This window comes from Plutella xylostella, chromosome 20 (genome assembly GCF_932276165.1).
Source record: "Plutella xylostella chromosome 20, ilPluXylo3.1, whole genome shotgun sequence".
NCBI classification, from domain to species: Eukaryota; Metazoa; Arthropoda; class Insecta; order Lepidoptera; family Plutellidae; genus Plutella; species Plutella xylostella.
In genome coordinates this window covers 5,040,383-5,064,191 of record NC_064000.1, presented here as the reverse complement: position 1 = coordinate 5,064,191, position 23,809 = coordinate 5,040,383, and the positions used below count along the sequence as shown (strand labels likewise).

The following is a 23,809-nucleotide window of genomic DNA, read 5'->3' as shown; positions in this document are numbered from 1 at the left end:
GAATAGAATATCCACGAGGGTGATAGTCCACATTGAGGCTAACGGGGTGATTCTCAACCACCGGAGTTTAGGCTGCTACCGTAGCAGTAGCACCACCGACACATTAGCAATTGACAATCCATAAGCAGCGTCATCGCTCGTCAAACATCTGGCAGATCCATAAAAGTTACTTATGGACTGTTTATGTGTTCATCTAATGTATAGACCTGTTGTGTTCCTATAATTATGATGTTCGAATAAATGAATTTAGTACTTTTTCCAAAAGAACTACTTTGTTACCAGATAAATAAATCGCATTTACAACGTAGCACCTTGGTACTAACCTGTCATAGTAATATACATACTTGACGTAGTGTGAAATAGTAAGATAATACCAATAATAGTTATTTAAACAGCACCATTAAATATTATCTGTTTAGAAGAAGGACGCCCTAGTACATGCTTATCGCCGCAAGATGTAGTTACTTCACCGTTAGAGCGATATCGGTGGGTTCGTCTCTGTTTGTACCTTTACATTCGATACATTTTACTTATACCTTTTTTTTTGGTTTTTTAATAATAAATAATAATTTATTGATCCAAAAACGTTCCACTCGAGAGAGCCAGGTGCAGGTACTTACACCCCCACAGAGAATAGAATAGAATAGAATAGAGGTCTATACTTAGGGTACCAGAGCGCAACATCTTTTCCGAAGGTGTAAATGTTTATAATATGTAGGTAGGTATAAGAAACATGTAATAATTATCTCCAACGACCGATATTGTGCACACAAACCTCAAGGAAGGTGTGTTATCTCCTTTCTAGTACTTACCTAGCTAACTTTTATATGTAGTTAAGTACTTACCAAGAACTCTAAGAAATATTAAATCGTATGATACTTAACTCAGGGTTCATGTATTTCCGGAAAATCTCATAAATATTTCATAATTTTAAAACTTAGACCTGGGAAACTTACACCAAAAATGAAAATCAAATTAAATCTTTTGCTCTCTTGCTAACATAATACTGACTGCGCAGGATTCTATTCTTTGTTTAAATGTTTGGTGCATGTTATCAAGAGGTTTACCGATGAGACAAACTTTAAAATACGGGTAAGTAAATTTAATTTATTTCAGGTGTACGACTTTTAGTGGGACGGTAACTTTAGGCGGAAAAGTAGCTTGAAAAGGACTAGGACTAGGGTACACGCCCTAGGCCAACCTAGGTATATATACAGGATGTTGCAAAAAGGGTATAGTATACTCAATACTCTAGCCATAGTCACCTACTTTCGGTATACACCCTTTTTGCAACACCCTGTGTTTTCGTTATGAATGCATCAGTATCAGGACAATTTATACAAAAATGGTTACTAAACCATTATATTGAAGCGAGTCAGTTTTTTTAACTAACTATCCTCTGTCGCGGTACCTTTGATGACATCAATGACATCGATTTTGTTCAGGATAATAAAATTTTATTAATTTTTGTCATCGTAGGAAGATATGAGAAGTACCTACCTACCGCTAAATGGTGGTGTTCGTAATTTAGACTTAGTATTGTTTGTAATGCAAACGTGGTAAACTAAGCCAACAGTTTGAGTGTGACTCAGGGGTCATAGTAGATAGGTGCCCAACTAATTAATACATTTTTCGCGAAAAAAATATTTGATTCCCTAATTTCTCTATAGACTCTTTGTACATACATCATACAGTCAACCAAGGATTAACCATGTTAATCAAAAAAGCTCTTGATTTTTATGAATGATAGGGTATCTTATATACTGAGTAGCTGTTCCCGCGAGCTTCGCTTCGCCTTAAAATGTTTTCTCGTGGAAATTCCGGGATAAAAAGTAGCCTATGTTCTTTCTCAAATCCGTTCAGTAGTTTAGTCGTGAAAGAGTAACAGACAGACATACAGACACAGTTACTTTCGCATTTATAATATTAATTAGGATTAGGATACCTAATAATTATTGTGATACGGATACGACGCCATATTGCGATCAGCATTTCCCGCCAAATCTCGGAAAGCGCGCGACTTCATTCACAACTGTCGCGCGTTTACAAACACGCAGTTTAGTCGGAAAAAATAGTCGTAGAGGACGGGATGTGATCGTGTATGGTTTACAAAACATAGGCCAGGGTGGCTGCGGATGCCTGCTTCCATTATGGAGATACTTGGCAAGCAATAACATTAGAGGCAGCTATTAGAAAATTGGTACTTATCTCAAAATTTGAAGTTTTGTTGATTGTTCTTAAATATATATTATTTACAATGAGACATCACGAATCTATACATAGAACATACGTACTTAAATGATTCTTGCAAAAAAAACAACTTTAAATCTAAGTGCTTCGGTGCCATCAAATAGTAATAACTAATAACACACTGTCTTTCAAAATGACCATTGATGTGGATTTATTTTAATAGTGTGCCAAAATAAATGTCTTTATAGCCAACACATAAAGAAAAGGACTTCAAGAACGAAAGCAAAATCTTCGCATTTAAACACCTGGCTAATTAAGTAATTCATACAAAATTCTGACATTGAGCTCAAAACATTACTATTTAGCAAGTTTTTTGTGCTTGAGAGCACGTGTTGGAATAGGTTTTCGTTATCTCGCAATTAGGTAATTATTGCGATGGCGGCGCACGCGCAGAAACTATCATCTCGCGTGTCGGGTGACGCGATTACAGGCATATATTGTTCTACAGGGTACTGCACACACTTACCGGTAAACCCCCAAGTATCAAGGTTAAAAACCTGCAAAATATTTTTCTCGGATTGTTCTAATCGTGTCAGTGACAAGCAGGGGGATCAAGACTATAGGGTAAGTCAACATGGTAACATTTACCAGTCAGTCGCTGCTGAGAGCCCAGGGTGCGGTGCACGTATAAAAGGATGTTTTATTGCGATGCTAAATCTTTAGTGACAATAATGAATTAATTAATTATCTAACATTTATTTTTACATACGATATACTTAGTGCCTAAGCAAAGAAAATTGTAAGTATTTTAGATTTTATTGTTACAAATTATCAGGAGGAAGGAACCCTCTTGCTATTTATTTTAATTCGCGCTCACTAGGTTTTTCATACGCGGCAGCTGGTAATGGTAACTGACACTGGCCGGTAGGAATGCCTTCTTTGCAATCGCTGCTCAGAAAAAAAACAAGCAAAGAATAGACAAGATTCTCTTTCGCGCCAACTCTTCCGCCATTATTAAATCGCGTGATGAAAATGATGTATCGGTCACTTGACTTTCTTTCGCTTTCGTTTGAAGAATATATTTTGTATTCTTGTGCTATTTCTTCCGTGATGTTTCTTTTATTTCTCTAATTAATTGGTACAGCGTGTGTTATTGTTAGTTATGTTTTGAAATAACTTCCTATCTTTGTTTTATGATGAGTTTTGTACCCAAGTGTGAAGTTTTTAAGTATTTCCACCGAATAACCTAAGTAGATGTGGACGAATTATCAAAATAGAGTGATTCTGTAACCCTCAACATCTCAATATTGACACAACAGCTAAATCCGTTCGAGGCATCTATCTATCGGTTATTTGAGTACAATATTTGTGGATGATATCGTTTCTCGGCGTAAAGTCAATAATGCTGTCGGGGCATTGACCTCAGCTCTCAGGGACTTTTATGTAATGTTGCATTTATAAACGTCTCAATTGTGGAATTTGGAATATTTTGATAATAATAATTGGGTTGATTCTTCCCGACTTTGCAACGGACGCGTCGTCCAGTTGTTACACGAATTCTATAGATAAGCGTACTTTATTTTTTGGCTACTTACTGCAATAGTATTAAGATAGAGAGTATCCAAACATGGAATAAGCAATGCTTATATTATTATTAGTAGCTTGACTTCCGAAGTATTAATTATGAAATTAGTCTTGGCGCCCCAACATGGGACTCCTCGCTAGACCGCATTCAGTTTTATTTTTTGAGGATTGTAGCTGGAGGGACATGCAATTGAGCGCCAAAAAGGAATCACTGCGCATTTTTACACACAAAATTATGGTCATTGGCGGGACCGACGTAAAGCAGTAAATGTTTATATTTTATGTCTTCTACTGACTCAACCCACTAGTGAACTTATAAAACAAAATTATTAATATACCAATCGTTAATTATGCAAAAGCCAACTGTGCAAACTTTGGGTTTGATCTGCAATGTTGTGTATTTTGTTGTTTTGTTGTGGTGTCGTTCACCCGTGGTGTTGATGCACCCGCACGTGGTTCGAAGCCCTTTTCTTATTTATTTACATTTCCGCAGCTTATGTATTAAGTATATAGTAAGTACATAATTTTAGAAGTAGTTAAGTATAGCACGAGACTATACTCATCATGAGTAAAATGTGATTTCCTTTTCGACTATCATCATCATCTTCCTATCTCAACCCACCGCAGTGTATGGAGTACTTTATGTTATGTCACAGTCATCCAGTTTGGTCTCTTTATTTTCCTAATGTCATCAGTCAAGGTCCTTTTAGCTATTTTTTTTCTAAAATATTTTTTTGCTATTAAATAATTGCCGAGCATTCCTCTAAAATTACAATTTTTACTCGACCTCTGTAGCTTATTTTTTTTATTTTATTTCAAATACTGAAACCCCGATCCGTAAAATTATAATATTTGACCGCGGTGCCCAGCCGCGTATCCAGTACCAAGGCCAATCTCCATATTGCACATTCATGACGTAAAACTCACATTTATATTAATTATTTATTCATCTCGGTGCGTTACGGGTTTGCGAAATACGCGACCGCTTGACTTTGTACAGTGAGCGAAATGGCCTACTTAATTTAACTTTATTATCTGTTAATGTATTTATTTTATTAGGTTGCTATGTTAGGATTGCTCGGATGGTGTGCAAATAGTTGCAATTTATACATTCAGAAAGTATATTACAAAAGTATCCTCGGGGGCAGTATGATTCCATCTAGTTGTAGGTTTATCCATAGAATCCTGATTGTACATAATTACTTTGGTATATTTATTTATTTATTTATTTATATTTATAAACACTTTATTGTACATTATAAAGTTACAATAAAAAAACCGGCCAAGTGCGAGTCGGGCTCGCGCACAAAGGGTTCCGTAGCAGCAAAATTACAGTTAAATCAACCTATCTCAAAAACTATAAGAGATACTTTGATCAAACCAAAAATCGTTGAAAGAGTTAATTAGCATGCATCACCTCTATTTTTTTTAGAATTTTATACCCCGTAGTTATAAAAATAGAGGGGGGGGGGACATACTTTTTACGACTTTGAGAGCTGATATCTCAAAAACCGTTCACTTTAAGAAAAATGTTTTTTAGAAAACTTTATATCATTTTAAAAGACCTTTCCATTGATACCCCACACGGGTATGTACATCGAAAAAAAAAATTTCATCCCTCAGTTACATGTATGGGGGGCCCCACCCCCAATTCTTTTTTTTACTATTTAGTGTCATATTTTTGTAGCGGTTCATACAACACATATTCCCATCAAATTTCATCACTGTAGTACTTATAGTTTCCGAGTAAATCGGCTGTGACAGACGGACAGACGGACAGACGGACAGACGGACATGACGAAACTATAAGGGTTCCGTTTTTGCCATTTTGGCTACGGAACCCTAAAAAGGAGAAGAACATTAAAATAAAACTATATTGTGCAATAAAAGAATAAATAAATCCTTATCACTAGAAACTTGGTTGGTTGGTTCATTGACTTTTTACTTAGAAGTAGATATATTTTATCGCAAATTTCCATAAGTCGTAAAACAAAACGGCTGTCCCATTTCAAAACACAGTAACCGCCAACTTTAAAAAAAACGGGTCTTTGATTTATACATTATTTTAGGCGATTCCGCACAAAACTGCATTGTCAGAATATCAAAAAACCGCTTAGAAACGAAAATAAAATTTCTAAAAACCTAGTAACTCCACCCTGCGAAATCAAAAATGCCACGAAAACCATTTCAAAACATAGTAAGAGCCACCAACCATTTTAAAACACAGTAAGTGAAAATGACTTACTAGGTTTTAAAATGGTCAATGGCGCTTACTAGGTTTTGAAATGGTCAGCAAAGGACAATTTTCGTCCGTTAATTTTAGTAAGTCACAAATGGCATACATTATTACTAACACTTTTTTCGAACAAAATATCAGACATTTCAGAACCTGTATCTTTGCACCAATGAAACCTAGAGAGTTGAATTAAAAGTAGAACATAAGTAAATTTTGTCTTCTTTATAAAAGCTATAGAGACCTTTCTCGTTAGAACCTTTCTACTAGCCCTATTTTGCATAAACAAAAAAAAAAAACAAGTTATAAAACTGATTTTTAGATAGAAATTTAGGAAATATTGTCTAATTGAAGGCAGCCATAAATAATTTTCATGTTAGAGCCTTCTGAATATGGCTATTTAATTCATTTACATAAAACAAAAAAACAAACATAAAAATATGCCCGTATTTCAGCTATTACTTATAGTGCCGTCGTGTAAAAGTGCTGCAAAATTGGATTTATAATATGTGAAAGATCCCAAACATATAAAAAATGAAATTATTACGCAATTATTGCAATTTCAATATACTTAACTTGTCTTAAATGACACAATAATGGCCCTTACTAGGTTATGAAATGGTCAGTGAGGGCGGTTTTAGGGTGAGAAAACCATATAAAACCTAGTAAGTGTTTTCTTTTGTGCATTACAGCAACAATTTTAGTCATATTTAAATGAAATAGTATTGTATATAAAGCCTAGGTTCTGCCGCTTCTTTTAAGCTTACATTTGTTCAGATATCTATCATAGTTTTACCAGGGCATTGAAATGAAGGTACAAAAACGTTTTTTGGCTCTCCTGAACATTTTGTCTCATGGCTGTTACTGTGTTTTAAAATGGGACAGCCGAAAAGTTGTTTAGTATGACCCCCTGAGTAAATCCTCTTCCGTATACTGTACCACTTTTGCGACACCCTGTGTAATTTAAAATAAAATACTCTCTATTTTGCACCATGAAATAAAATATATTATTACAAAATGACTTATAAAAATGTACAAAAAGCGGCCTTATTATTTAAAGCAATCTCTACTAGACAACCTTTGGAAGCTAGAGACAATTTTAACACAACTATGGACTTATGTCTGAAATAAATATTATTCATTACATACACCTTATATGCCGTGAGTCCTTGAATTGCTCTCCCATAGTAGATAAGTGGTGCGGTTGTGCACAATTTTGTTATCTCCTGCTCCCACGAGCACAACCAGCCTGCTATCAAACAGATGCGGTTTCTCATATCAGAAACTGTTTTTTGTAAGTAGGTACAGTAAGCGGCAGAGAAATCTGACCCCTCTCAGAAGCATTGTTACTATGAGAGGAGGGTCGGGTTTCTCTGCACATGACCGTACCTAATAAAGTCACGAGCAATGAAAAATTTCCTGTGACATACCACCAAATTACTCCTAAACGGAAAAGGGTAGCTTGATGATGCCATATTGCATATTGAAGTAAATTTAAAAGCCCACCACAATTTTATCAACTTAAATCGTAAATATTGTGATGCTATATATTTTTTTGAACAACTTTTTCATTGCTCGTATGTGTGTTTTTGTATAATAATGCGATTTTTTAATAGATCATGTAGGTTTAACGAGTATAAAAGTGGCAAACATAGGGAAGGTTAGTCAGGTGATGAGTGAATACATTACTCAAGTACTTACTTATGTAGTTTCTATTTTTTTATTGTTATAATATTAGTATGTAGAAATAATAGGAAAGAAAAACAGTACAAACTTTATAAGATTTATTGTATACTAGCTGTTCCGGCGATTCTTCGCTTCGCCTTAAAAAGTTTTCCCGTGGGAATTCTGGGATAAAAAGTAGCCTATGTTCTTTCTCAGGGTCTAACCCATATGTATACCAAATTTCATTCAAATTGGTTAAGTAGTTTTGGCGTGAAAGAGTAACAGACAGACACAGTTACTTTCGCATTTATAATATTAATATTTAGGATTAGGATTAGGATAAATTATAACCTAGTCTTTATCACAATCACAAGACTTGGTCTAAAATGAATATTTTAATAAATCAATCTCATTACATAGATAACAAGAAATTCTAATCTTATTCAATATTACCAACGGCACATGTTACAGTAGGAATTACCCAAGATGAAATGTAACTTACGACATTACGCCATTTTAGCCTCCCCGGCCTCTGATTGGCTAATCGCAAGGCTGTAAAAACGTTTCCCTTATCGCCTGATAAGTTAAAATAAATGAGAAAAACAACAAGATAATGTTCTCTTTGTACGAAACGATTTAGATTCAATTTATTATAGATTTCTTTGTTAGAGATTTAGATAAAAGCGCTGGCAGGATGAGGTGTTGATAAAATGTCTTATGATAACGCTAAGATTGATAACAATAGCTATGTGGCTGTTCTAATGTACCTACTATGATATGTTTGTATTGTTTTACACTCTCGGGCAATGAAACATTTCCACTCACAAAAAGTCAACACCAAACGACCACAATTTTTTCAAACATTTAAATGAAAATTTGAACATAATATTACCATATTTAGTAGGTAATATCCTGAGGCTCTGTTAAATATACTTCAATGTTGTAGAAGGCGACATTAAACTAGCCTTTTCTGTTTAGGAGTAATTTGGTGTTTTTCTCAGTGGAACCTTTTCATTGCCCGTGAGTGTATTATTACACTCACGCAATAAAAAGGTGCCACGTGCCACTGAGAAAAACACAAATTTTCTTCTAAGCGGAAAAGGCTAGCTTAATGACGCCTTCTGCAAAATTGGAGTACATACATAATATTAATAATAGAGTATCAGGATATTACCAACTAAAATAAAAACGATAATACTTTGTTCAAATTTTTTATTAAAAGTTTGAAAAAAATATGGTCGTTCGTTTGGTGTCGGCATTTTGTGAGTGGAACTTTTTCATTGCCCGTGAGTGCAAAACCAATAAATATATAGGTAGTATAAATTACGTACTATGAGAGGTCGAGACAAGTTATTCTTGTAGCACCTACTGAATTAGCATCAGAATAAGTACTCGGCTATATATCCTTAAAATGCGCTATTTTAACCTCAACCTACGTCTTTCTTCAAGGAAATTTAAATAAAACATGTAAGTACTCATGTAAGTACTTAGTAGGTATATAAGTTTCAGGAGTATTAGGTACTATAATTAATTATAAGTACTTAAATGGTTAATTGCACCAAATTATTATCTGTGTATTTGTGTATCTGTGTGTGGCATTGATTGTGGAACTGATTTTCATTGTTTTCCAGTGAAATATAGTTAAGTTTTTAATACTTAGGTATCTGGTAAAAAAAAGTAAAATTTGCTAACTTTTAAGTTATAAGTTTGTTATACCCCGATTTCCTAGCCGTGTTTATAAATCTAAGAAAATAAATAATTAATTTTACAGTTAAAAATGCAAATTCAACGCGTCGTGCGGATTGTTGCTTGTATCGACTAACTGCGAACTCCCACGCTCAGATTTTACAAGAAATTGTGAGATGCGCTCATCTTACAAATAGGGCTGTCGAGCCACTTAGTACTTAATAAATATTTAAAGATATTCGATTTTGTTCGTTTATTGTTTATCAAACAAAGATTTAAGGCGGAATTTCACCAAACGCTAAACGTATTTAGTAGCCTGTCAAACTTGTGTCAGTTAGTACAAAATGTATTTAAAATTTGACTTAAATACAATTTTAAATACATTTAGCGTTTTTTTTTGTAAAAGTGACCCTTAAATATTATAATTACCTAGGTAGGTACTTGTTAAATTTGAGTGCTCACGTAATAATAATAATATATTATAATATATTATTATTATGTATGTATGGTGGCAACCCTACATCCAGAAGTGCAAAATCAACAGTCGGTGAACTAAAGGAACACCATTTGACAACACCTGAGTACAGTCTCGTAAACAACTTCCAATCAAATCCTCGCACGTCTTTCGAGTCGAGTGATAGAAATTCATTGCAATAGGACCACTATTTTATTGCGTTAAGACGTACCACTGACATACGACTTTAAAGGCGGGTGGTCGAGAATTGCTTCGCTGGAACCACTGAGCTGCTTACCAGAATTATCTCGCACAATGTCAGGTTTATTTACAAAGACGTGGGAACATCATTTACGATGGGAATCTGATTTAAGTAAGTACATACACGGCTATTTGTTGGGTTATAATTATAAGTTTGGATGATTTTTCAGTTCCTTAGGCACGGGTATACGGGTACCTACTACGTGACTCAAATTTCATATAACTCAAGGTCAAAATAAACTTTCTTAGGTAGTCAGTGACTAGCACTAGCTAGGGTAAGCAGTTATAGTTTCGGGCACTTCGTATTTGTTTGGTGACTTACACAAATGAAAACTCAGCGGCCGCTACACGAATTCGTTATCGAGGAAGATAAACTCGATTAATGCGCGTCCCAACAGCGCCGTATTTATGTTGAACGGCGATTTAGTGACGTTTATCTACATCGATAGCGAACCCGTGTAGCGGCAGCAGGAAGCATATTGGTGTCAGCTGAGCGCGTTGTGCGCGAAAGCGGCTGGATGCTTGCGCGTCCCGGCCCGGCGCGCATGCGTAATGCGCACTGTCAAAACTGACCACTCTCCGGTCCATTGTTCTACATGACTGCGCGCATAAATATGTGGACAATTGGACATGGCCGTGATAGTGGGTAGGGTAGTCATAATATGGTATGGTCCTCTTAAGCCCACCACTAGAAAAGCCAGTTATATTCAGACTTTAGCTGTGTTGGTGTTAAAGCGTATGCCTAAGCCAAGAGAAGGTGACTCAGTGTGTTATGTTAGAAAAATTCATAGAAACTTTGTCACATCAAGGGTTTAGGAAAATATATAAGTGTTCAACAAACCTTCCTTACATTTCTTTACCCATCAAGCATACATACATATTCTATTCTAGGTTTTAAGAGCACTTAAATTTTAATTAGTGCCTCCAAAATCGACATCATTGTCTGTCCCCTGAGTCAACCCCTTTTGGCTAAAGTGGAACACTTTCATAATCATCATCACAGACCCATCACAGCCCCTGGGGCACAGGTCTTCTTCCAATGAAGGAAGGGTTTTAGGTCTAGTCCACCACACTGGTCTAGAGCGGGTTGGTGGACACTTTAACAACCCTTCAAAGTATGCAAGGATATAAAATCTTGCATTTCATTCCCTGCATGTGTTTACGCACGAGAATTATTCACAATATGCATGAAGGGCGTGATCTCCTCCTCGTTTATATGTTAAAGAGCCACCCGCTAATGTATGCGGGGTCAACTGGCGACGGAAAAATATAAAAATCCTGTAATAAAAATACATAATAAGAACATCGGCGTCCCAGTGGATGTGAGGCAAAAACGCCTTTTGATGCGTGGTCTTCTTGAAATCCACCTTTCTTCTCTTATCTGTTATTTTTTATTTTTCTACTAACCCCGATCCGAGGGTGAATCTACTGCTGTAGGTATTTCAAAAAGAAGCTTAGCCGAGTGATGTATAAACTGTACCTCACATAATTCTGGCGTACCCTGGTTCGTCAACTTTTCTGGCTAATTGTTCCTTTCGCTAAGATGGTGACAAAACCTTGACCAGCTCTAGTGTGACACGCTAAGAAGAAGCTGTGAAAAAGATGACGGAATTTATTTGAGTGCTCCTTTTTTGGCTGATGGTAAACGCGATGTCTTAAAATTAATATAGCGACTCACTCATGTATCAACAAAATTAATCGAACAGTATTTTATGTAATACACGTACATTGTACATATGTGTATGTATTTTTCCGTACAATTGTCTGGCGCGTCTTGCAGCGGGCGGCGGGTCACAGGATCATTCTCTTGAATATTCATTCCTTGGACGTTTATTACGTGTGATACTTTGTACAGACCAAACACAGTATAGAGTGATACACGAAGATGGGCATAGGAATGGGCCGAATTTTATCGCCAGAACACTCTGTCCTCGGCTAACGTACATCTACGTGATGTCTCCCACGTTTTCGTTCTTGTTCATGGCCTCTAGAAGAGACCATTGAGAATCTCCTCCAAAATCTATCTAGAATCTCGAAATTCGAATAAATTTTACAAAATGTCAATAAGGTCCAGAATTGCTTGAATGTTAAAAATGCTTCTCATGAGGAAAGCAGACGAAGTAGGAGAGTAGACGTTATAGGAATAATAGGAATACTCCTAAGGGGTATCTGTGTTTTCCTCCGATACAAGCAATCGCCATTAGCATTATGCTCTTTGGACCCATACCTTACCCTTTACCTTTACCAATTTTCGGTCCACCTTGTATGGACAATAAATAAAATTGATGACTTTTAAAGTGGGCTAGGCCATGTGTCTCTACATCACCAATCTACTCTATACGTAGTTTATCGTTGAGACTTTACATATTTACATAATGTTTATACATATAGATCTACGTATCAATAAGCTATGCAAAGTAAATCAGATCATTCAATGTTAATTTATACCCCATCTTCTTTGACCGCACGATTGATTTTCCAATTTTCAGTGTAAGTAAATAAAATAAGTATACTGTTTGCAAGCAACCTTTCATATATGTACTTTACTTACCATAAGCTGCTTCGCTTCAGCACTGAAATGGTATTTCAGTCATCGGTTCGAACTTGTTCGAATCCCTGGCGGGAATGCCGGGGCGTCTAAACCTTCAATTAATGTCATTGAAATTAAAATATACGGAGGTATAATCAAAACAAATAAGATATATTTCTCGCCTCGCTCGCTTCTTCACTGTCACTGCTTCTACTCTACCATGAAACAATGCGCATGCGTCGACTGCACTCGCTGTTCTATACTAGCACTTATGACGTATGAATTAAGAGTATAGGTACGCGAAGGAAAACTTTCATGAATAGCAGGACTTCGCCGTCGTCGTTCATTGCAGGCAAGTCTGCGAGATCCACATAATGAGATCCAAACTTTAAAAAACGAGATAATTGCTTTAAATGATAAAAAGATAAAGATAAAGATAAAATACTCTTTATTGCACACAAAAAGAAACAGTATTACAAACATGAACAGAAAATAAATAGCACAATCGGCGGCCTTATTACTAAAAGTAATCTCTTCCAGACAACCAAATTGAAAGGACATAGAAATAATGAAAAAGGGTAGCGTGTGAAAATAAGAGATATTTATAAACTACATTAATATAAAGTATAAACGATATGTAAAATACCTACATATAATAACATATAAAACCTACATAGTTAATAATAAATATATACCTATATATTCTATAATAATACATAAATATTATTAAAAATAAATAAATAAATAATTGCTGGTGCATTCTAATCAGGATAAGATAAATTTAAGTAGTGCTGTCGGAGCTTGTTTTTGAAGGATGGTAGAGAGGGTGCGAGTCTGATTTCAATGGGCAGATCGTTCCATAATTTAACAGCCTGAAATGTGAATGACCCCTCATAAAACACAGTTGTGCAAGATGGAACATGAAGGCGAAGGTTATGAGATGAACGTAGTGAGCGGCTATGTGTAGAGCATCTCAACTCAAAACGCTCCTTAAGGTATGTTGGGGAACAAGGATTGAACAGTACCGAATAAAGTAGTGAAAGTATGTGAGTATTCCGTCGAAGGCGAATTGGGAGCCACTTGAGTTTTTGTCGGAATACAGATACATGATCATATTTTCTTAAGCCAAATATGAATCGTATGCAGTAATTTTGAAGACGCTCAAGCTTATTAAGTTGCTCCTCAGTGAGATCAAGATAGCTGGCATCGGCGTAGTCAAGAACGGGAAGAAGGAGTGATTGAGCTAAAGCAATTTTGGTGGAGGTAGGAAGGAAATTGCGTAGTCTTCGAAGTGATCCCCCTGATGCAAACATCCTCCGGCTAACCGCCTCCAGCTGAGGACTCCATGTCATAAACTTGTCAAAAATTACGCCAAGATTCCTGACTGTATCACTATAAGGTACATGAACCCCGTCAAAATAAATTGGCGGCACCATCCGAAGAAAATTGTTATTCATTAACCTAGAACTTCCGATGAGGATAACTTGGGTTTTCTTCGGATTGACCATAAGGCCATGGTGTTTACTCCAGTCTACGATTTTAGTCAGGTCAGTGTTCATAAAATTAACTGCTTGAGCTATATCAGAAGGAGAAGCATGTGTATAAATCTGTAGATCGTCTGCATAAAGATGGTAGGAAGAAATAAGTTTGTTAGAAATGGAGTTAATAAAAATAGCAAAGAGCAGAGGTGATAGCACACCGCCTTGTGGGACACCGGCTGCAATATCACACCATTGGGAGTATGAGTCCTCAATGCGTATACGCTGCCGTCGCCCCTGCAGATAACTGCGAAACCAGTCAATTACCATTAAATGCTTATAGATCATTGGTAATTTTATCGATTTACTCTTCATTTGTCTAGCTCAAATACCTATTTGCTTTCAGGGGTTTGTAGGAGGCTTCGTTTCTTCCAGGTAAACGTGTTTTGTTTCTGCAGATTACATCATATAAAGTTCACATAATAATCAATTTCAGTATCTACCTGAACCTGCTTTGAAAGAACCGTTTCTGTATGTTCCCTGAGACTCCTAAAATTATATAGCGGCAGCGGTTTCAATCTCAAGACTGCTAGCGTAACGATACTCGAGTATATTAATACTTGAGTAGTACGACCTGTTGGAAAAGATAATAAAACCGAGCGAACACGAACATCGATGTAGCAATCGAGAACTGAAACATGAAAGAATCGAGACAAAAAATCGAGTCGAAAACAAGTGTTTTCGTAACAGAGCGTCCGGTGGCAATCGCGATCAACTCTGCGTGATTTGTTTAGTTATTCAGACTGCCGGGGTTGCTAGTTGCATCAAAATAATCATTAAAATACCCGTAATTAGTGGTCATCATTAGGTCCTGCTTTTATCTAGCGGTCGTCCATGAATCGCCAGGTGAATGAATCAGATTAGAGAAGGAAAGATAAATAATTCTTATCAGTAACACATTTTTAGTCTACACTTACCTAATAATAATATGTAGAGACAGAGTACGTAAGCTTCTATTAATAAATTAGTTACCAAAATCGAATAGGTACTACACTCACGTCACGAGCAATGAAAAAGTTCCAATGACACTGGCGGGTGAATCTTTTTTATTTCTCGCGAGTGCATTTTGAATATTGTGAACACATCCAATAAGCATGATGTCTGGTCCGAGTCTGGCAACCCAGTTCCCGCACCGCTGCAGATGTGGCGCGCTGCCCAGGATACGAGGACGCACGCGAGCACGTGGGAGGTTGCCACATCGTGCAGTCCTGCTCATCAACCTGCCAGGAGTACTTCTTGACTGGCTACTGACGGCTCTGACCGAATGCAACGTTGCCACATCGTGCAGTCCTGCTGAGAGCTCCTAGACTGGCTACTGACTGGTCTGACCGAACGCAAAGTTGCCACATCGTGCGGTCCTGCTCATCAACCTGCCAGGACCTTTTTGACTGGCTACTGATGGGTCTGACCGAACGCAACGTTGCCACATCATGCAGTCCTGCTCATCAACCTGCCAAGACCTTTTTGACTGGCTACTGATGGGTCTGACCGAACGCAACGTTGCCACATCTTGTAGTCCTGCTCATCAACTGCCAGGAGCTTTTTGACTGGCTACTGATTGGTCTGACCGAATGCAACGTTGCCACATCGTGCAGTCCTGCTCACCAACCTGCCAGCAGCTTCTTGACTGGCTACTGATTGGTCTGACCGAACGCAACGTTGCCACATCGTGCGGTCCTGCTCATCAACTGCTAGGAGCTTCTTGACTGGCTACAGACGGGTCTGTGGCAACCACAGTTTGCTTTTTGCCAGCACTTGAGCTTGGCTTGGTACTTCTGCTGCGGCGAGGAACTGCTTGATACGTTTCCACATCGTGCAGTACTAAATATGCAATACTTAAGTATAAATTTTCTAATCTTCTAATGTGTCTGATTGGGAGAGACGTTGTCTCTACGTGTTTAAATCCTTTTGTTCAACATGTCTTGAGTACTGATTGACTGGCAACTGTCGGGTCACATTGATATTGTGTCATCAAGCAAAAATGGTGTTTTCCTTGGCTTCTTCTTCTGGGTTAGACTCTGGTGTGTCTCATTGGCTGTTTAGTGTTGAGTCTTGTGAGGCACCATGTCCGCTTGATTTTCCCTTTTCATCAAGTAGGTAAGAATAAGTTTTTCATTCATTTTCATTTGTTTTGGTGATGCTTTCCATCCTTCTAAAACATAGTTATAACGTAATTGGTATGTTCTTATTGCTTAAAACAATGCCGAATGCTATTATATAACACGATCTATAATAAGTACATTGATCGAAGCTTTGGCTTCAGATATATCGATTCTACTCGTATATGCCATGCTTGTTCTTGACTATTCTATCTAACAACAGTTGCCAACGACTACCGGCATGCCCAAGGCACTTTCTATACAGACTTATCGACAGTCATCAGCTGTCTCTAAACCTTAGATAAATCTTTTAACTGACAACTTAGTTCTACAATGCGGTAATTACACTTTTAAACGCAACTGAATTTTTATGCAGTCCCTGTCGTCGTAAACTGAGCTTTATGATGTGGTATTTAGTGACGCTATGTCAAAGAGTAGGTTTACCATTCATTCGGTACTCATATTAATTTTTCATCAGAAAATTTAACCTGTAAAATATTTCCTTACATTAGTAGTACTTATAATAAAATTATTATGTAGGTCCTATACTTCCGTTTTTGTTTTCAGTAAATTATAGACCAAAGTTAGCTTAGAACGATAACTGTATGCTGCCCCACTAGTTCACAAGGTAATAAATAATAATAATATTCGTAAAATGTCCTCAATTTCTATCCTCACCATGGTCTTCATCTACGCGTGATATTTAAAACGTGCGTCGCAGGCGGTAGTGTTCGACAAACTTATATCTTCATCTAGCCATCAGTAAATAGCCTCTATTTCCATCGTAGTTGGGTCCTAAACATCTGTTTCAATTAGTTGGTATGGCCACTGTTGACGCTCATGCGGCTCGACCAATGACCGCACTTTCACTTGGACATCTTCTTTTGTTTTACATTTTGTTTTAATGGCTGCAGTAGATGAATTGTCTTTACAGCCAGTGGCAATCAGTTTTGTTTTAGTTTTTCTTTTCCTTACGAAGGAGGCGGAGACCGCTTGAGAACGATGAAGTTGTACCTATCTGATGCCTACATACTTTTGAAATTCAAATAGATTGTAAGGTAGCACACGAGTAGAAATCTGACGTCATCCTCCGTATTTTCATGACAATAGAAACAAACTATTTTATCAGATCATATAATGTCAATAGTATATTGTCTAATCTCAACTTCGTAGTCATCGATTCTTCGAAACAGCTCCATTGACACTGGCAAGTCTATCCGGTAGATCAGTTAATCCATTAATTTGCGTGGCATTAGCTGATTCATTAACATTCTTCTCTCGGTGACCAGGTACCAGGCGATCATGATCATTAAGTAATAAGCTTTCTCCCTGCCTTCCGAACTATTGCGTGAGCCGTGGAGCTAACGAGTCCTGTGTGATTGATTGATTGATTGGTTTAGTGATAAAAGTTACACGTTTTCAATGGGGAGTAACGCGTGTGAATTTGCCGCTAGGGGCGCTGGTGTCGACTGAGGTTAAGTGACATTTTACTTTTCATATAATTTGTTTGGCGGGCTTCGTGATAAATTATATTTTCGTTCATTTCCCTGTTGAAAAGTGATCTCTTTTCGCGAAATTATCGCAAATATGGATTATTTATCGATGAATGTGCACGCTTTGAAAGCTGAATTAAGGAAAAGAGGCGCATAAATAAGCGGTCTCAAAGAGCAGCTAATTCAGAGGTTAGTTTGTTTACTGTTTACAAACTTATTTTTTACGAAATGTATGCTTGTTTGCTTAGGTAACAGCTATGTTTTTGCTTTTTACAGACACCAAGACTATGACCGTAACAGTAACTTGGTTGTTAACGTAGAGGACAGCATCATACAACAAAATGATTCAGTGTATACTATTGAGTGGCCTTAAGAAACTTTGTATAGCAGTGTAAACACTAAAAATGAAACTCCAGATCTAGATATTGTCACCAATGAGTAACTACTTTGGAATTTATGTACAGTGTATACATACCATCGCTCTTACGGTGAATGAAAACATCGTGATAAAACCTGCATATCTAGATTTTCGAACCCACCAACCTGCAGAGGACCAGTGTGGTAGGAAATGGTCCAAGCTTAGGAGTGGAGTTTAGACCTTAAGGCGGACATGGACAAAGGCTCCATTCGAGTGAGCCAGGTGCAGGTACTGACACCCCCACAAATAATAGAATACTTAGTATACTATACTACCATTATTAAGTTTCAACTAGCAACTCAACCAGCATTCATTGTGTGGATTACTAATGTGTTATATTTTTTGTATAGCAGTGTGTTTAAACGGAGAGGATAAATAAAAGTTAAATCAGTGTGTAATTCTTTTATTTTTAGTGTATTTATTAAATGCCTAATCCTTATTTACATTATGTTCTTTCTGAAATTGGTTATAATGATTTTCACAAACACGAGATTATCGGATAATAATTATTTCACAAGCCACTGTTTTAGAACAGTTTTATCACTTGGTAACATATGTCCTCCTTTTCTTTCCCAATATAACGGATCTGAACAACATTGCGGCATAGTAACTCGATATGATGATAGTTATTTTATAATTAATAAGCTTATAAGATTCAAGATTTAAAAACTTTATTTGGCGCCAATTTGATAAAGTCGCCTTTGATAAATTTGACAGCTATGGTACCTCTTTACCTCAGTCGACAGTGGCGCCAACTGGTGAGCAAAAAAACGGTAGTCCCCATTGAAAAGAGGTTAATGTTGCCACAGGTGGATTTGAAAACAAATGTTTACTTGAATTCCGAATCTAGGGGTGATATGCACCAAAGTGTTAAATCTAGATTTAGTGTCTAATCTCGGTTTAAGAAACGTCATCAAGATTTAACACTAAATCTAGATTTAATTTATGTTGGTGCAAGTGGCCCTAGATATGTAAGTTAAGATGTGATTGTTATTAATCAACATACTAGGTAGATGGAGCGTCAGTTCAAAAGAATCGTCTCGACAAATAACACCCCACTTCTACGACTGAGCTCTTATTTTGAATTATTTCGGTTAGAAGATTTGTGACTTTATTCATTGGTACAATGGTTTTCATTAGGTTGAACTTACATAAAACGATTTGACAGGTAAACGAAATGAGATTTTTTTAGCTTTGTTTTTGTATCTTGTTCGTATATCATCTACGTTATTAATGCTATAGGTTGCAGACTCTATAGTGGACTTTAACGTCTTCGAATAATACCTACATTAAATTACATATAAACATTTTGTTTTTCAGCTAACTCATGTTGACTGGAGGTCAGTCTGACGCAGTCACCTGCGGGAGACCGAAGATCATCTTTAGCTACAAGTCTAAATTAAACGAATCGCCAAAGAAAATGAGACCTCAACATACGCAGTTACAATCGATTATCCAATACCCTATCACGGAATCAAATCCTGGCTGGATAGACGAAAGTCGCCTTTATTTTCATCACTCCACTTTTGAATTTGGAAAACATTTTCGAACGTTCCCTGATTAAGGTTCGGTTGGTAATTGTTCTTTCAAAACGCGTCGCCTCTCTTTCACACGACATGTAAGAGAAGAGGATAGTTGATTGGAATCGTGTAAATGTTGTTTTTAGGCAGTTCTAGATCGGGGTTTTGGGGTGAAATTTGAATACAATAGTGTTTGTCCGAGCGATGCCTGCGCGCATTCGCAGACGTCCAACAGATCATATTATTACGTATACAGATATACCTAGATTAAAACATGATATGGGCGAAATACAAAAGTGGTTATTACACGCAATTTATGTAGGCACTTACATACAATACTGCATTGTTATCTTATTCAGGTTTAGGTATAACCAAAAAATAAGAAACAGACTAGATCATTCACTTCACAAAAAAATCATAAAGGGACGAATATATAACGGATTTGAATGGAATATAAAAATCGTGACCAGGATACCTCTAAAAGTGAAATTCTTGATGACAACGACAACAGACAATATACACAAATAAACAATTCATAGTACCAATTTTCGGTAAGATACAAAAAACACGACCAACCATAACAATTAAGATAACAAGATAAACGATAATCACCTGATTTAGTACAATAATAGAACAAGAGCATGTAATTGCATAAAAACCGGCCTAGCATGCGCGGCCGCATATGAAATTGTTATGGTCAAGTGTGAACCCCAACGCCTCAAATTTGTTCCGTCGTTAGTAACTATAAAAAGGTAAAGAAATTATAAAATCTAAAAATTTAATATACCTACATTTACCCAAGCAAATATTCTGTAAGTCTGCACAAAAAAAAGGTTGGATGTTTCCGTAATCGAAAATATTTTTTATTCCACAGTAAATAAATAGGTATCTTGGTGCTACGAGACCATGAGCATACATATTACATACTTACATGATACAATCAAACTTATCATTACTTTTAATCACACGGTTGCAATTGCAAAATTACGCAGTGAAAAATATTATTATTAACATTTTTCATAAATAAGGCTACGCCGCGCCGTAGCAATGCGAGCCTGCCATGGCGCTACGGCGCGGCGTAGCACTTTACTTTAGTTTGAGAACAAATTAAAACCTCACGTCTACACCTCATTTTATTAAGATTTTTGGTTTTAGGCATGGAACAAAGCGTACTCGGGGACCATTCATTCATGGTTTTAAACGTGAATTTTCAGTTCAATAGTTATATGAGTGAGTATGAATTATGAGACGACACAAAATAATATCAACCTTTTAAAAACTTTATGAACTCTTTGAAGACAAAGCGGTAGCTATAAATCCATATAGCCATTGCTTTATAATTCAGTGTAAAATTTCTTTAGGTTATTTATTACCCATTCCTATTCAATATTTCCCCACAGAACCCTAAAACCTCATCAGCGAGCCAGCCATTGCGCAGTGCATATAAAATAATGCAAATACCACGCGACCCGAGGATTCGTTGCATATTGCTGCTAATGTATGCATATTATGCATCATTGTGATCAATATCCACAGTTCCACATCACTGTATTGTGTTGTGATCTTGTCTGGATGACAGAGGACTTTGCGAGATTTTTTGACTCCAAAATAAGGTAGGTCTCAATTTATAAATATGTGTGTATGTTTCTTAACAGTCCTGACAGCTATGAATCGGTTTTGATATATTTTTTTAAGTATGTTTGATGTAGAGGTGGTCTAGATTTCGAGCGTTGATCGAAAATGATTCGCTAATTAGAATACACTTAAAATGTACTTACTGTATTTCATACAATTTGCACTAAGTCGAGTGCAACTAACAAATAAACAATAGAGGAGATGGAATTAATATATGAAAGCTGGGCATTAACTCTTAAAAAGTATATCTTCTTTTCATGTTTCTGATATCCTTCATACATACGAGTACATAATATAATATGATTAAAACATAACGAGCCAACTACAGAACACACGCGTTGCATCAGCTCCGTGTATTTTTATGTCGACATATTGTTGAGCTCATCTCAGGATGTATCCTCATCATATTGGCAGCCGGCCCGCCTCCTGCCAGCTTGAGTGAAGGATTTAGCAAGCAATGAATAAGTAGGTATGTTGGAGGTAAAATTAAGAACTACTCTTTATATACAGGGTGTTTGAATTTTGATATTCTGATTTCAGATTCGGGCTTATAACATGCTGCACATGCTGGTTTCGGATTAGTATATATACCCTTTTTGCAACACCCTGTATATAAGATCTCGATCGATTGTATAGGTACCTGTGGCTATGCTGAAATTGGCTTGTCTATTTCAGGAAAGAGCGGTGAACGGAAAGGTCTTCTGAATTCGTCTGAAGAGCTATTGAAAAGGATCGATGATCACGACTGTACTCATGAATTAGGTATTGGCTGGCTGACGAAGATAGAGGATAGTGTTGTGACACTCTTTGAAGAGTTCTGCTATTAAGTAATTATCTAGAAATTACCTAATAAAACTTTTTCAAGCCCTACTTACTTGTCCATTGCCTCTTCTGTATAAATTAAAGACACACTACAACTACACAGCAAAAATAATTATTTCCACAACATTTCAGCCTCTACCCACCCTTTCAGTCGCCAGCGATCCTCCCACAAAAAGTACTCAACTCCACTCAAATTCGACAAACAAACTCTCCCTACCCCCTTCCTCCCATGCGCTGTCCCGCTCGCTCCTACCACTCCATACACTCCTGGTAGATGAAAGCGGTTCCACGAGGCCTTTGTCCTCTTTCCTGTCAAATCTCTTGGTACCAGGCGCTGAGCTGTTAATACTGCCCCCTTGCTTTTATACACCCCTGGTAGGTGTACTGATGAATTCGTTTGGATTTAAAAGGTTTTTTACCGCCTGATTGAAATATTTTGCTGTTATAAGTTTGACGGGTGTGTCTATGAAAGTTTCAGTACCATATTAATTATAGTAGCTTCGAAAAGGTTCGGTCGTATGAAATGAACTCGATCAAAGTGTGTCTTCTTACTCATATTTCATTAAAATTGGTACTTACAGTTGTTCAAAAGATCATAATTATTTAATCAACTCAACACATCACTCCAATCCTCATTGTTGATCATTTTTGTAAGTAAATAATCTTTTATAGTGTTCAATAGATTTCAAAGATACGTCCTGTAGGCTAGCCTTGCCCCACAGGGGGGTAAAAGATGGATCGTCGGTGATAATTAATATTTGAGCGCTCCAGTATATACCTACATACTTTTACTTCCTTATTATATTTTGTGCAATATTCAGGTTAGCTTATTTATGATTATGGAAACCTTATTCAAAATATGTATTTTTCAGTGGTAACGATTATATTGCAAAACAAATTTTAATGATGCATCGATGATAATTCTATTTTAGTTTAGTGACTAATAATAAAATAAAATAGCTCTTTAGTTATCCTATCGGGAGTTTCCTGATAAAATGTAGCCATATCCAAGTACATAGAAGGCTTTGATTATATACGTACAAACGTAGAAGGTAATTATGTAGGTCATATTTTTCAGGCCGTGATGGTTTTTTATAAGTTCTTTTAAAAAAAAATAAGTTTCCAAATGTCGAACACGACAAGTCTCAATATTTAAACATATGTATTTAATATAGACCACGCACTAGCTAGTAGCTACTCCTCAAGGACCTATCTACCTTCTATTGCAATACATTTATCCTTAACATATCAACACACGCTAAGAGTAAACTGAAACATTAGCATTTCAAGTAATTTTTCAGGTGAGTGCACCAGTTAACGGCTACGCATTTCGTCGATAGCTGTGTTACGCAAAACATTCCGCCTAGTATCGGGCGCGAGCGACGCAATCTCACAATCTTTATCGTCAGCTTAAACGCGAGTATTGAAGAAAAAAATCGGGACATGCATGTCTATGATTCGATTATAAAGACTGTAAGGTTCCGTATTAATATTGTTATAAAAAACTTAGTTTTTGTTTCCTTTTGCTGTTTAACTTGAGTAAGAAAGGAAGTCAACGCAACGGTTGTGTCCTCGTTGTTCTATAGCTAGTGTTCATTCAAAAATTCTTAATAACTAGGTAAGGTAAGCTGAAAATCATGAAGAGTACCACTACCATTTTGTTGTAACATAAATTACATAG

The 23,809-nt window shown here is 36.7% G+C and overlaps 1 long non-coding RNA gene across 1 annotated transcript in view; it reads left to right on the top strand.

The window, feature by feature from the left end:
• Positions 1 to 22,625, top strand: part of LOC119691645 — a 29,714-nt gene extending 7,089 nt beyond the window's left edge. Inside the window, exons 3-5 of the long non-coding RNA XR_005253979.2 lie at positions 20,827 to 20,901; positions 21,072 to 21,284; positions 21,982 to 22,625. This is a non-coding gene — a long non-coding RNA (uncharacterized LOC119691645). The remainder of the gene's footprint in view (positions 1 to 20,826; positions 20,902 to 21,071; positions 21,285 to 21,981) is intronic.
• The last annotated feature ends 1,184 nt before the right edge of the window (positions 22,626 to 23,809 follow it).